The sequence below is a fragment of the Pinus tabuliformis genome, chromosome 6 (assembly GCF_031772625.1).
Source record: "Pinus tabuliformis cultivar Carrire ecotype Pingquan chromosome 6, CPIR1, whole genome shotgun sequence".
Lineage (NCBI taxonomy): Eukaryota > Viridiplantae > Streptophyta > Pinopsida > Pinales > Pinaceae > Pinus > Pinus tabuliformis.
Window position 1 is genome coordinate 1,301,056,311 of NC_142292.1, and position 12,843 is coordinate 1,301,069,153.

The window sequence follows — 12,843 nt, forward strand, 5'->3', positions numbered from 1 at the left end:
AGCCTGCTCTGTTGTCGGCGCTGGTGCTGAGGTAGAAGGTGCTGCTTGTTCTGTTTGCTGCATGGGAGGGGCAGTAGTTTGAGGAGGCTCCTCAAGATTAATTATTACTGGAGGAGGCTGGGAGGTCTGACCATCTTCTTTTTGTTTCAAAGCTGCCTGTAGTGCTGCCTGTGCAGCCTCTGATTCTCCCAGCTTTTCTTGAGTCTGGATTAGCTGCTTATATAGAGACACCAGCAAAGTTGTGGCATCTTCATCATGCCTCTGCTGGGCAACTTCATCTGTTTGAGGGTGAATTGTTGCTGGGATTTTGATCTTTCTCCTCAAAGCTGCCATGTCTGCATCCCTCAACTTCAATATTTCTTGTATGCCCTTGATATCCTTGGGATCATGCCCAATCTCTATGATTATATCTTCTAAGGACCTGATTCTGTTGTCCTTTGCTTGAGAGGATGCCCTCTCCAACTCAAGTTGAGCAGCTGTATTATTTAGGCTATTTACTAGCCTGTAGTTATCCAGTGTCTTGTCTGCCAAGGATGCATACACCATCTCACCCGTTTGCTTATGCAATTCGATTTTGTCCATTGGGTGGATGTCCTTGGCAAGGACCTCAAGATTGGCCCTCAAGTAATCTGAAGGAGACTGTGGTTGCAACGTAGTTGGCATGAAGTGACTCATGATCATCTTGCCCTCATTTACATCATATGCAGACATGAGTCTTTGCTGGTTAGTAGGAGCCATCTTCAACAAATGATTGTACAGTTGTATCTTTATTGGCTCACTTCTCCTCTTTATGTCAATGAACTGTTGTTTAATGCCCAGTTCACCTTCTCTCTGCTGGCTTGAGGAGCTGACTTCTCCTCCCACTGTTCTGTCCTGTTCCTGTTGAAAGGAACTTGCGGATGCTTCCCTGCTAGGTGGGCCCATGCCCAAAGTCTGCCCCATTGGCATTTCCTCCTCAGAGAGAGGATTCATTCTCTGTCTTTTCTCTCCCTGATTTATGGATGATGTAAGGGGAGTCTCTCTGTCTCTTTTTCTGCTTATATCCTCCTTTTGTGGAGTTTGGAGGATGGATTCTTCAGTTGATGTTTGTTGCCTTGGAGGCATAGTTTGTTGTGGCTGTTGCTCAGTGGATCTTGGGGTTTCCATTGTTTGCTCTTGCTGCACAGGCTGCTCCTGTCTTTGTTCTTCTTGCTGTTCCACCTCCTTTTCTGTTTGCTCTTCAGTCATGGGAGGTGGTTGTTCCTGTTCCACCTGTTTTTCTTTGCCTTTGCTGGATGTCTGTTGAGTGTCCATGGCAGCTTGCTGGTGCGTGGTTGAAGATGAGGCATCTTCTCCAAGTTGCCTTTGATATGAGAAGGAAACCTGTCCACAAGTTTCCAAGTCAGCCTCTTTTCGAACATTCCTAGCCTCTCTTTCTAGCATCTGTTCTCTAGTAATTGGCTCTTCTAGAGTGCCCTCTTTCTAGCTCAAAGAATTGGCATACTGCTCAACATGAGGCAACCTTACATGTGCATAGTTACCCAATTTGTATTTTATCCTCCTGAGGGAAATAAAATGATTACGGTCATAGGGTGTCCATTTGAAACTGGTTTGTAATTTGAGGCCCTCTAGGATCATATCTGCCTCCTTCCATCCCTCCTCTCTTTTGTTGTATAGAAAAGGACCTAGCTGGTTCCTTACTTTCAGCTGCACCTTCTTGTTTTTACTTTGGAAATGGATGTAGTCAGCATTTCCAAACTGCCTGAAGTATTCTAGGGCAAAAAGTCTCATAGGGACATACCTTGGCAGCCTATAAGGGTCCAATTCACAGCCATATATTCTGATTACTGTGTGGTGTTGGTAAAAATACCAATCACCAATGCTGTAGGCCTTGGAGAGATGGAGAATTCTTTGCATGTCATCAGTCAACCTTGGAGGAGGCACACCATACAACAATGTCATAGCTGGGTGAATGAACAGGTCTATGAATTCACAGTATGTGTATGGTGATTTAGAAGCATAGTGAAAAACTGAAGACCAAAACACAACTGACCTTGGATTCCCCTGTACATTAAGTTTCCTGAGGGGAACGGAGAAGCTGTCTGGTTGATAGAATGAGAATAGATGGTAAATGTAGGAGGTGTATCTGAACACCCTTTCCCTTTGCAGATTCATTAGCTGTTCATGAATCTTTTCTACAATATATGTGGCATAGTCATAGTGTACAGCTGGAGGCTTTCCAAGAGAAAATATAGACAGCATTGCCATTATAGTGTTATCAACATCTTCAACTCCCCTGTACCCCAGGACATAGCTGATCAAATCCACCAGCATTCTGCCCAAGTCATTCAGATAAGGATATCCAATAGGAGGAGTTCTTATAGTTTTAGAACTTGGTTGTATGAATAACTGATTGATTTTGGTGATTTGGGCACTTGACAAGTTACTCCCCTTCTTGACCAAGTCTATCATGGAGAGAGGGGCCAATGGTCTTGCAGTGTGAAAATGCAGCATCTCATTTATGGCTTCTGGGGTGATATGGAACAACACTGAGCCTGTAGGACTGAGAACAGCTCTTTGGCATGGATCATAGCACTCCTGGCACCTATGGACCAAGTCTGGAAAGGCATTGACTTGAGGGAGGTTATAAATGGGCAAATTTGAGTCCCAAATCCCTAATATATCAGCTCCACTAAGGTGTTGGGCTTTCAACTCGTTTAGCATGTGAATATTAAATTTAGATTTCATTGGGAAGGAGTCCATCATCTGATAATCTAAATCTCCCAGGGCTTTCCATTCTAACTCCCTCTGAGGGGCATTCAAAGGCTGAATATTCAGGGCTATTGGTGCTTCCATGGCTAGTAAGGCTTCTGAATTGTATGTAAACTGCTTTGAGCGAGCAGAACAACGCGGAGGAGTTTCTTTACAATGTAAATGTGAATTGTATGGAACTGAGGGCAAATTGAGCAAACAGCAATTGAAATACCGTTTATAGGACTGATTAAAACAGTAGTAGGACTGACAAGAGTGTTTCTATGGTGAATTTATGTAACTGAGGTTTCTAGTTCACGACTGCGCTAACTACCTGTGAATTCAGGTCAATTTTGTCAAATGCAGGCTTGGTAGAAGGTTTATTGCCTCGCCAATTGGAAATGGGTACAGGTCACTGGATGCTTGATGGTGAATTCAGTGCTTTACACTCTCTTAAACAGATTGCTTGTAGAAATATGGATAAAACCAGGTGCAGGGAACAATTTTGAGAAATACCTCATGAATTGCTGATAACAGTTGCAAAATGCAGGTACGACGGAGGCGCCCACGGTTTCAGAGTTGAGTTGTGCAGGTTGGCGCTGATTTGGTCGTGAAATGCATGCAGGAATAACAATAGTTGCTTTGGCAAAAAGTGGGAAAAACACGAATTTTTGGCTAAAATATGGATTTTTGGCATATTGCCGCGTTTTTGGGATGACGTCATCAGGTGGGGTCAAGGTTAGATGACGTCAGCATGACGTCACCGGGTGATGTGGCAAGCTGCGATTGGTCCATGGGGATAATGAGGTGGCAGACATATCAGCGCAGGGGCGGACAAGAGTGCTGATGCGACGGCGGGGTGGCACTGACGTGGGTCTGACGTGGTGATGACGTGGGCGTAATAGGACCAGCAGTAAACCAGAAGCGGTAATGGTTTTTCTCGGACCGCCTTAGATACGGTCGCGGTTTTGTCAGAGGGCGACCCCAGAAATTGTGAGGGCGACGCGTGGCAAAGGCCTGACGTCACCTTCTGACAATTTCTCGAGTGCTAATTTTCGGACGCCGGGCCCAACCCGATATGCATATTGGTCGTCCGATCAAAGGCGCCCGATCGGACGGTTGACGGGTCGCTGAATAGTGCGCATGATATGGCAGCGGGGAAGTAATAGAATATTATTTTCTTTTGAAAGGCGTGCCCAGCGGGACTTTTTGGTTTCGGCGGAATTTATATGGTTTTCTTTGTATTTTCAAATGGAAATAATATCGCGCCCATACTTTGGATAAGTTGGAAAAAGTGGGTATTTGTGTGCTTTTTTCAAATGAAGCGGGTTATGGGTAAAAGGGGTTTTTTCATAAGGTTTTCTTAGCAAATGAAGGTTTTAATGGGGCAAATGGCTTTAAGAGGGGAAAAAAGGGGTAAGGCTTAGGGTTCTCAAACTGGCCAGCTGTCAATTTGATCCCTGACAGAGAACATATGGCTATAATGCCAAGGGGAGGGATATTTATACAATGCTTGGGGGTTTATACACCATAGTGTTATAATAGTAGGGAAAGGGTGACATAGGGGAATTATATAATAGAAGTTAGGGATTAATGTGGATGAAAGGGTGGATGAGGGGTGATATCACTAAGTTTATTTGAAAATCACTTAGCTTAGGGAGTAGATCAAAATGAAAAGATTTTTAGACAAGAAATGTGGCTTTTAAAAGACTAAGAACCACCATAAAACCACCAATTCTTCCATGAATCTCAACTGATGAGGGGATGTTAGTAATGAATGGAAAAGGGGAAAATTGGGAAGTTAGACATGCTTCTTTGCTTTGCTGCAACCTGATAGAGAAGAAGACCTTCTCAATCCATTGATTTTGCTTTGTGAAATAGATTAGCACACCTTCAATTGTAAGGAATGACATTTCTGCAACCCCTATCTGCCTACCCATCTACTTGCCTAGCATTTTTTGTTTCTTCTTGGAGGGTGCACTTAGACTTGCAGACCCTTATTTGCCTTTTCTTTTCTTTGGCTTTTTCCTTTTGATTTTCTATCTAATGCTACCCTTATTGCCTCCAAGGTCCCAGATTAAGCAGTTGGGAACCTTACTTCTCTACCTAAGCTACTTGTCTGCCAAGTTTAAACAGTTTGGACAGACTTCTTTCTCTATTCTACAACTGAAAATTTAAAACATGGCATGATCCAGCTTAAGCTGTTGGACCATCCATCAAAATTGAGTACCCATCAAGCTATATACACACAGTGTGTTCTCTTTGGAAATATGGGATCTTTGCATCATCAAAGCAGAGCATATTTGGAACTTTCTTTGCCAATCATGAAATATGAGACCTATTGGTATAGGTAGCTAACAATGGGAAATAAGAATTTGTGTGGACTTGAGGAAATTTAATGATGCATGTCTACATGTCCCCTTCCCTACACCATATAAGGATGAAGTATTGGACAATGCAGGAGGAAAAGCAGTGTATTCTTTCACAAATGGATATTCGAGGTACCATCAAATCAGAATTACACCAGAGGATAGACATAAGACAACCTTTTCTATAGAATGGGACTCTTACCATTACATAGTGATGCCTTTTTGTTTGGAGAATTCTCCTGCCATCTTTTCCAAAGTTGTCATTGTAGCCTTCAAAGAATATATACACAATTTTTTGGAATTTTACTTCGACGATTGGATAGTCTTTGGGATGTTGAAGAAGCATGTGGTGAGCTTGAGGTTGATGTTGGATACATGTAGGAAATACCTATAGAAATTCCCATTGTAGATCAACAGATTATGCAATATACTAAAACACAATACAAGATCTACTTCTACAACACTTTGCAGAAGCCTAATCAAATTGAGCAAGATTAAGAGAACACATATAACTGAGAATGAGAAATCAATCACACATAACATAGAAGAAATAGCCCAGGGAAAGCCTCAGCCTAAAACCCCAATCTTTGTATTATCATACAAGTGGCAATCTTGTTCAAGTTACAAAAAGAATCAGCTCTCAAGCTATCCTTCTCTCTTTGCAATCAAACAATACTGCTCATAGACTGTCAAAAGCTCTCACAGCCTTCTCCTCTATCCTCCAAGCCTCCTATTTCCTTGTGCAGTTTTCCTTGGGATCGAGTGCTACCACCTATTTGAATTGGCCTCTTCACACACTCACTAACCTCTAATCTAACTGCGCAATCCTGAAGGAGATAATTCCTTCTACATAGATGAGTTTCTTTTATAGGAAAAATCCATATAACTGATAGTACATTGTCCCTCCTCTAATCTCAACTGGGTTTTTCTCTGAACTGACATGCATGAGTTATTTATGAGAGAATATTAAGTTATCTGAAGTGCAACAGTTACATGCATGCAAGCATTAACTAACTGAACTCACAATTAATTCAACAAACTGTTAGAACTAACCTAACTAGACTTAACTCAGTTAACTGAGCTAACTAATTACAACTCAATATTACAACTCATCCTTATCTCTTTAACTGATTGATAAATTCCTCAATTAACGAAGAAACTGTTGCATGTCCCCACATAGACTTCATGTTTGATTTTCTACAACTAATTAACTCATGGTGAATTAATTAATTATTTTACAAATAGTTGCTAAGATCAAATTCAAATTTTACTTCACTATTTTAGGTCAGGGACTAACTAAAATAAGAATCCATCCCGAAATGCTATTTATAGCAATGCTATTTTTAGCACTTCCATTTTTCATTCCTTGTTGCTATGTCCAACACTGGTACCCGAACTGCTATTTATAGCAGTGCTATTTTTAGCATTTCTTGTTGCCATTTTCAACACTCCCTATCAACAAGAAAGGAATTCAACTCAAACCATATCCTAAACCTTTGGAATGTTCTGCATGCAACACTTCTCCCAAGTGTTGTTACTCCAGCAACTCTAGAAATAAAAAAACTCCCAACTGACCTCTCTGTTGGGCTAGAAACATACTCTGATGCTGAAGCTCCCTTTACCATTGAAAATTTCTCCCTCTCCAACCTTTGAGCTGCTGCAACACTCCATGCATCTCGCACCATTGCACACCTCTCTGTGCCATCCTACACTAGTGCAACACTCCTGTGCCTCTCGCATTGTTGTAGCCTGCTAGCTCTTCACTCTCTTGGGATTCCTACACTGTAGCTCTCTCTGCCGCTCCATCCACATCTGCCTCTACCCACTCAGCCAATCCTGCTACTCCTCATCATGGCTCCTATAGCAAGGTATAATCAAAGAGTTTGGGTACCTCAATGATCCTACCCCTATTCCAGCTTTCTTGGGACTGTCACTCCACATCGCCCCACCTCTGACCTGGAGGTATGGATGCATGTGATCCCTCTGCCCACTTGGCTCGAAATTTCCCCCTACTATAGGTCTCTGCATGAATGGATGCCTCCACTTGATCTCCTCTCGGATTCTCTAGTTGTGGCTGCTCCACAGCCTCTTGAAGTTGCTTCACCAATTGTGGCTCCTCCACAATTGTCTGAGATTTCTTCTGGCACTGCATGTTGAGAGGTAATTTACTCTCCCTCTCAACCACCAAGTATCTAACCTTTGCTTTGCTCCTCAAAGCTTTGCATGCATCTTGAACCTCAAGAGCATACAGGCTCTTAACTCGTGAACAGATCTACTTCACCTGTCTTGTGGTGATGTGTCGAAGGAAAACCTTTCCCTTATTGAAGACTACATCATAGCCTCTGTCTTTTAGCATTGTGATTGACACCAAATTTTTCTTCAGTCCTGGTACATACTTGACATCAGTCAAGGTAATGCAAGTTCCATGCTCCCCCTAAAAAAAAATTGTGCCTACACCTGAGACACTATACCTTTCATCATTACCCATTGTGATCTGCGTCTGGAGATCCTTCTCCTCCAAGGTACTGAACAAACTCTTGTCATTGATCATGTGGAAAGAAGCTCCACTGTCAAGAAACCAATCACTTCCCACCATGGATGAAACCATGCATGCAAAAAGTGTGAAATCCAACTCAAACTGTGAGGCCAGTGCCTCACCTTCTGATCCTTCTACGGATCCCTTCTTAGATTTCCTTAGTGGACAATTTGTAGCAAAATGGCCCACCTCATGAAAATGAAAGCATCACACTCTCGATTTGCCAAACTTCTTCCCACCATGGGAAGAACTCAATTTGGGATGAGAATCCTTCTCCTTCCCTTTCTTTTCTTTACTCGCTAAGGCACAATTTTCTTCATCCTCCTTGGATGAAGAAGATCCATCTCTGGTGCTTCTTCTTATCTCCTCCTACATCAGATCCCACCAAAGTCATTCCCAATCTGGCAGTTTTTCTTTTCCATTAATCGAGTCTTGGTAGCTATGCCAGCTCTTAGGAAGACCAAGGAGTGTAAGACTCACCATGTCATCATCAGTGGTCCTGATCCCTACACTTCGAAGCTCATCCCTACCGGTGGTGAGCTTGTTTAGATATGTAGAGATCGTGTCACCATTTTCATACTTGATCTTATGAAGCTTGTCTTTCAGCACCAGCTTCCTCTGATCGCTGCTGTTCTGATATAAATCTTTCAATGTTTTCCACATTGAAACTGGTGTCTCCTTCCCATGGAGGCTTGAGAGAATGTGGTCTTGAACTCCCTCCAAGAGGATTCTCCTTGCTCTAGCCACACATTTTGTCCATTCCGCTAGTTGAGTAGCATCAGTCGGCTTGGGGACTTCTTGATCAATGAAGTCCTTTAGATCATTATCCTCTAATACTGCCTACATGTGATCCTTCAAGGCTATATAATTCGAGTTTCCATCAAGGGCATACTCGAGTCTTAAATCGTTGAATGCCATTGGTGAAATTGAGATGTGATAAGAACTCAATTTCTATATTCAGGAACCACAAACTTCGAACTCCTCCTTCTTGTATATTTTTCTTCGCCTTGATCACCTTTGCTCTAATACCATGTAGAAATTCCCACTGTAGATCAACACATTATGCAATATACTATAACACAATACAAGGTCTACTTCTACAACACCTTGTGGAAGTTTAATCGAATTTAGCAAGATCAAGAGAACACATATAATTGAGAATGAGAAATCAATCACACATAACACAGAAGAAATAACCTGGGGAAAGCCTCAGCCTAAAACCCCAATCTTTGTATTATCATACAAGTGGAAATCTTATTCAAGTTACAAAAACAATCAGCTCTCAAGCTATCCTTCTCTCTCTGCAATCAAACAATACTTCTCATAGATAGTCAAAGGCTCTCACAACCTTCTCCTCTACCCTCCAAGCCTCATATTTCCTTGCACAGTTTTCCTTGGGGTCCAATGCTACCACCTATGTAAATTGGCCTCTTCACACACTCACTAACCTCTGATCTAACTATGCAATCCTGAAGGAGATAATTCCTTCTACATAGATGAGTTTCCTTTATAGGAAAAATCCATCCAACTGATAGTACATTGTCCCTCCTCTGATCTCAACTTGGTCTTTCTCTGAACTGACATGCATGAGTTATTTATGAGAGAATATTTAGCTATCTAAAGTGCAGCAATTACATGCATGCAAGCATTAACTAACTGAACTCACAATTAATTCAACAAACTGTTAGAACTAATCTAACTAGACTTAACTTAGTTAACTGAGCTAACTAATTACAACTCATCCTCATCTCTTTAACTGATGGATAAATTCCTCAATTAATGGAGAATATGTTGCATGTCCCCACATAGACTTCATGTTTGATTTTCTACAACTAATTAACTCATAGTGAATTAATTAATTATTTTACAAACAGCTGCTAAGATCAAATTCGAATTTTACTTCACTATTTTAGTTCAGGGACTAACTAAAACAGGAATCCATCCCAAAATGCTATTTATAGCAATGATATTTTTAGCACTTCCATTTTTCATTCCTTGCTGCTATGTCCAACACTGGTACCCGAACTGCTATTTATAGTAGTGCTATTTTTAGCACTTCTATTTTTAGCATTTCTTGTTGTCATTTTCAACAATACCAATATCATTGAACTTAAAAAAGTGTATCTTTTGTGCACCATTTGGTATACTATTAGGACATGTAGTTTGTAAGCATGGATTAATGGTGGATCCTGTGAAGATCGTAGTTATTGTGAACTTTCCAGCACCGAAAATAGTGATACAACTTTGCATGAGACTGTACACACTAGCTATTACAGAAAGTTCATAAAGGGGTATGTGCAGATAACTACGCCGATAGAGAAATTGCTAAAGAAATACATAACCTTTCAATGGAGCGAAGAGTGCCAGAAAATTTTGGATGTACTGAAAGAGAAGATGGTGATTGTGCCTATTTTATTTTCCCAGACTGGAATAAGGAGTTGCATGTACATGTTGATGCATCTTGCATAGCATTGGGTATAGTACTAGTGTAGGCAAGAGTAGGAGAAATTGATCAATCCATATCATTTGCAAGAAGAAAACTGTCTAAGGTAGAGAAGAACTATAGCATGACAAAAAGAGAGTGATTATCTATGGTACATGCATTGCAGAAGTTCGGGCACCATTTTTTTGGGAGCACATTTCAAGATGTTCATTAATCACTTCGCGCTAAAATATTTGGTGAATAAGCCTGTTTTAGGAGGAAAAAATTGTCGATGGTTGTTATTGTTCCAGAAGTATGGCTTTGAGGTTGTATTGAAGCCAGGAAGATTGAATATTGGGTATGATCATTTATCAAGGATAGAGACAGGAGCAAAATTCACAAGTATTGAGATAACCTGCCTAATGTGCAGTTATTCGCAATTAGAGTTGTAGATGATCACTTCGTGGATATTATTCATTTTTTTGCTATGGGAATGGCGCCTGCGGAATACACTGTGAAGCAAAAGAAGGAGTTGGTAGTCAGAGCAGCTAATTTCTCGTTGATTGATGGACACGTACAAAATGGGTTTGGATAAAATATTGCGTAGATACATACCTAAACACGAAAGACAGAGTACTCTAATATAAGCTCATGGAGGAATCACAGGTGGACATTATGTAGGAAAGGCCACCATGCAGAAAATCTTGAGAGTTGGGTTATGGTGGCCCACAATACATAAGGATGCAAAATAATTCTACCAAGCATGTGATGTATGTCAAAGAATAGGGAAGCCATCTAGGAGAGATGAGATGGCACTAGGACCACAGGTAACTTTGAAAGATTTTAATAAATGGGCTATTGACTTTGTTGGACCTATCATTCCACCAGGGAAAAGGACTGGTGTGAGGTATATAATCACTACAACTGATTATTTGACAAGATGGGTTGAAGCACAACTAGTGAAGGATTCCAATGCAGAAACTGCTATGAATTTCATCTTTGAATATATACTATCCATATTTGGCTTCCCATGGATTCTAATGAGTGAATGTTGGGTCTAAAATGCGGATGCAAATTAGAGTTTCATTTACTATCAATCCGGGTAAAAAAACTTCAAGGATCATCCAATATATATGGACTTAGAGACAAACTAAACTAAGCTAGGTGAAGAAATGCCAAAGCTCCCTTACAGAAGGTCTTTCATTGGGATCTCCAACACCTATTTAGTCATTTAATCAAAATGAAATATAAAGACATTGTAACAAGTGTAAGAAATATTAAAGCTCCCTTACAGGAGACTGTTCCTTAATATTTCTAATCATGTTAATCAAAAAACTATTTAAAGTAATGAAATTAAAGCACTTAAACCTAATTCTGATTGAATGCATGAAATATTAAAGCTCTCTTACAAGAGACCATTTATTTATATCTCAAGCATATGAATCAGAAACTTAAACTAATGAAATCAAAAATTAAATAACAAATCAGATTCATTGAAAGAAACATTAATACTTTCTTATGAAAGGTCATTCGTTAATATTTCAAACATATGAACCAATAATTTAATCTAATGAAATTCACAAACAAACATAAAATGAAAGTTTACCAAAACAAAACGAGCATGCAAGTGAGGCAATGGGGGCCCTCCATAGCTCCACAAGCACACCTAGAAAGAAGTCAAATGTAGAAGAAAATCCAATCCACTTTATTTATCATCAATTGCAAATTGCAATTACAAGCTCCAAGTTCTACATTCCAATAGGTCCTAAACTCTACATTACAATGATTCTAAAATCTAAAATTACAAATGAAGGACTAAGTTTCTAAATTCTAAAAATTAAGATTACAAATGAAGGAGATAACACTCCTATTTATACAACAAGATGAGATAACAAACTCATAATGATGATCCACTATTCCCTCCTTTGATCCACATATTTCTCAACCAATGGTGACACATAACCCTATCCTCCATGATCTTCTCCATGAGGTCCATGATCTCCTCAAATTCGAATTTGAACATAGAGTGCCACATAAGGGTGCCTTAGAAGCTTCCTTTGTACCTACACATGTCAACAAACTCATTCTAATTGTTAGGTATAAGTATATGGATATTATTTTCTAAAGTTTAACCACAAATTCTCTTAAAAATACTAAGAATTTATAATATTTTGGAAAACACAATGGTAACCCATTTAATGATGAAAGTGAAGCTAATGTGATGACATGGTGGTGGAATAGAGGTGAGAAAATGTGTGAATGGAGAGAAAGTGGATGTTGAATGGAGTGAAAGTGGATGTATTTTAAGGATAATTCTTAGGCCCAACATACCCCGAAACTGAAGGTATTGCATGTCCTCATGCAATCTATTACGTTACTTTTGATTCTTGAGCTTTGGCTTAAACTTTGCATAATATCATTTACTTAACTTTTGCAAAGTGTTTTTGATGAATTGCAACTTGGTTGGTTCTTGTGTTTCAACCATATTTTGTTTGTTGCCTTCAATTTTAATGTATGAACTTTGCATAATGATAATTTGATTTTTATTGCAAAGTATTTTGTTGGAATGCATCATGGTTGGTTCTTGTGTAACAACCATGATTGCGTTGGCATCCAATTAACTTTTAAACACTTTTTACAAAGCCATTTTTATGCTCATGATGATGTAATAGTAAATAATTTTGAAAGTATGTGGGTTTTAGAATGTGATATATGAATATGGAAAAATATGAAGGTGACAAAGTACAAATGTAAATGTATCCCCACACACAACCCCCCCCCCCCCC